This window comes from Lathyrus oleraceus, chromosome 2 (genome assembly GCF_024323335.1).
Source record: "Lathyrus oleraceus cultivar Zhongwan6 chromosome 2, CAAS_Psat_ZW6_1.0, whole genome shotgun sequence".
Classification (NCBI taxonomy): domain Eukaryota; kingdom Viridiplantae; phylum Streptophyta; class Magnoliopsida; order Fabales; family Fabaceae; genus Lathyrus; species Lathyrus oleraceus.
The window spans coordinates 29,309,746-29,313,303 of NC_066580.1; the positions used below are offsets into that span (position 1 = coordinate 29,309,746).

Below are 3,558 nucleotides of genomic sequence, written 5' to 3' on the forward strand. Positions count from 1 at the left end.
TAATGTTTTCTTGGCTAGCGTTGTTGCCACACAAACTCTGGACTGGAAACTCCATGCTTTTGATGTTCTATCAGAATTTGATGGGAGCAATGAGTCACCCTCTACGCAAGTGCCGCAATATGCATTGGCTTGTCGCAACTCAATACAAAGCAATGGAATTGGCAAAATCTGACTGGGTTTTATTTAGAAGTCTCCTCCATGGGCCATTAATTCTTGGGGCATGGGCTGTCTTATCTATGAGCTATTCTCTGGTTTGAAGTTGAGCAAAATAGAAGAATTACATAATACTGCCCCCATTCCCAAGTTCCTGCTTCCAGATTACCAGTCGTCTCTCATCCTGGGATTGACTCATTGAGATAAATAATTATGCTTTGACTCATTGAGATAAATAATTATGCTTTGACTCATTGAGATAAATAATTATGCTGCTAAAAGTCAACATCCCTTTTTGTTACTACAATCAATCATTACAGGGCCTAATGTGTGAGGCCTAAAAAGATAAATAACTCTACAGCAATTTGACCACAGTATAACAACACGGTCGGCATTGGTCTTGGCACCAACATAACTTCTTCCAGCCGCCGCAACCCAAAATTCAGGTTGGAACGTTTCTGCTACAACACCACCTGAAATCTGTAAAGAAACTCTTACGTCACCGTCAAGCTAGTGGGCTGATGTCGACTACTTTGTGGATGATTGATCTCTAAATTGGAAAGGTTCAAGCAAATTGTCGTTGCCATTTCTCATCAGGTGGGAAGTTACCTGCAAGCAGTGGACATGACAAACGGGCTGTTACATGGTACATTGATTCTTTAAAACGAAAAGTAACGATGCAGGAAACAATGCATTTGATGGGAAACTATTGGCAGAGAAGTTGCGTAAGCTCAACAATTCGCAATAAAGAATTGAATCGCTATCATTTGTGTATTTAGCACCGACGTACATCCGTCATTGGTCCTTGTTTCAAAAGCGGTTATTCAATTCTCCAGCATTTGCAAGTGAAAGGCTTCATGCTAATTCTGTCCATGTGTGTGTGACCTGCACAAGAAAAACAAAAGCAGCACCAACCATAACCTGCAACAACCGCAACGGAACCGGCATCCAAAAAGCAACAACCTACAACAGCCACCACCAGTCATTCAAATCATGTCATGCAAGTAAAAAAAGAACACATGGATCAAGGAGGCATGAATCAGATGATTGGACTAATACTCGAATCTTGTTCAGAAATAGAATGCCTTCTTGATACTACAAATACCAATTTGCCAGCATTCTTTGAGTTGGTTACGTTGAAGTTAATATGGATGAATGGTCTTAAACGAGTTTTCAATGATCCATCTTTCCAATGCTCTCTTGAGAAATTGCAAGACCTGCAGATAGAGTATTGTACACAACTGAGTAGCATATCTTTTCCAAGGAATTCAAATATGTGTAATCTTAAGATTCTAAGATTACAGTGGTGTCCAATGCTAACTTCATCACTTTTCGTACCTGCCATTGTTCTATGCCTTGGGTCTCCCTAGACCAATTTGCCGGCAAGCCCTATCAATCCGTCGAAGCAAGTCAAAATTCCAACCAACAGAACTTGATACGAGCAAAGAGGGTAATATTGCAGTAATGCGTTATCGTGTTTATGTGATGATGCGAACCGTCACACTAATGGTAGCTCAACAAACGGCACCATGACTCAAGATCCTGCACAGCATCAAACACAATAAGTTCTGCATAAATTCACCAAATTTACGATGTACATGAAAGGCATGAACAAGGTTCGAAATCTTACAATGTGCTGCCTTGGGAGTCCCGAACCAGCCTGCATTTGAATGTTATGACAATGCCAATTCGGAAGAATATGAGGATGACAGCCATGGAAGGGATGGCAGGCATGAATGTCTTTGCAGTAATAGAACTGGAACTCTAACTGCAACAAAAATCTTGTTGAGGTTTTTGCAAAAGGAGTGGATACTGAAACCGTTGTTTTGATGATGGCTCGAGCTTCAAGACTAGAAAATCAAGATGCAATAGACACCGCCATAGTTGTGACGCTAGCTAATCCAAGGGAGGCACGTGCTGGTGTATGAGAAGTGCATTTCCTTCCATTAAATCCTATCAATAAATGGACATCAGTGAGTTATACTGATCAAGAGGTTAAAATACATAGAGTGAGCAAAGGTGCACCAGAACAGACCCCAAACCTGGCGCACGATGAGGCCGACGTTAAGCGTAGGAGTTCGAAGCCAAAGCTATCCTGCATAAATGAAGAAAATACAAGTTTAAATAATAAGATGTTGAGATTTCCAAAACAAATAGAGTGGTATTTATCAGAAACTTCATCAATAAAGGTCTCCTCACATGATCCTGCAACGTCACATGAGAAGACCATGCTAACCTTGTGAAATGGTCTATTCACTAGTTGGCACACTAAGAAACCAAGCCTGCGGCATCCCTTCCAAACTCTACCTCAAAATCCCAATCTCATGTTCCTGTGTCGACGGGATTCGCAAATCCGTTTCCACCAACTACAAAATTCGTCCATCTGATGCTCTTTCCACCATTGCTGACTCTGTTTATGGTGGTTTGGTTTTCTTCTGACCAGCTTAAAGAGGCTAATTCTATTTCCGATCCTTCTGTTCTTGGTGTTGGACAGAACCTTATTGTTCCTCTTCCTTGTACTTGTGTCAATGGTTCTGATAATGCTTTGCCTGCTATTTATCTGTCTTGTGTTGCCACTTGATAGTTTGAGATATATTGCTGCTAGATATTTTACTACTCTTACCGATTTGATGAATGATTAAGGCTATGAAAAATACTTCTATCTCTGATGCAGGCCACTGTGTGCAATATAGTTGTGGACCCCAAAACTTAAATTCGTACTGTATGCCAGCTTCTCTAATTGTTTCTTGCTCCAGCATGCAATGTAGAAGCAGCCATTTTATGCTTGGCAATGTTACCGTGCGACGTCCAAAGCAACACAACGGTGACCCTACAAAGATCAACCAAATCATGATCGGAAAGAGCTTTGTAATAGTTGATGTTGTGTTTGAAACTCTTACCAATTGTTATTAAAAATGGATGTTCTGTAAGTTCTAACAATGCATTGAACGATCATCTTTAGATCACTCTGGAAAAGACAATGAACCCTCCAACCCGAATTCACTGCAGTAAAAGAAAAAACATATTAGACAAGGCAGTAAAAATTCAAAAATCCCAAATTTGGAATCAAGACAAATTCAAGAAGAAAGTGCACGGATCATATTACCTTTTCCAGCCTAAGCACCGATTTGAGGCAAACAATCTGAACTCCTTAAAGCACTCCCAAGAGCATGCCACTTTAATCTCCAGAAGCTGAATCGAAAACCCTAATAAGCTGGGTATAAAAGAGGCTACAGTTCAGAGAGAAAGGATCGGCCGAAAAACCTAGGACGAAAAAAATTAGAAAGAGAGGAGAAAACCCTAATTTTTGGGGATAGCCGCCGATACTATTCACAAAGAAAAGATCAGAGAGAGAAGAGAGAAAGAAAAACCCTACCGTTGCCCTACAGAAACGTATGCCGAACG

At 40.6% G+C, this 3,558-nt stretch overlaps 1 pseudogene; it reads left to right on the forward strand.

Annotated features, from left to right (window-relative positions):
• Positions 1–2,105: 2,105 nt before the first annotated feature.
• Positions 2,106–3,066, forward strand: LOC127121739 (lysM domain-containing GPI-anchored protein 1-like; annotated as a pseudogene).
• The last annotated feature ends 492 nt before the right edge of the window (positions 3,067–3,558 follow it).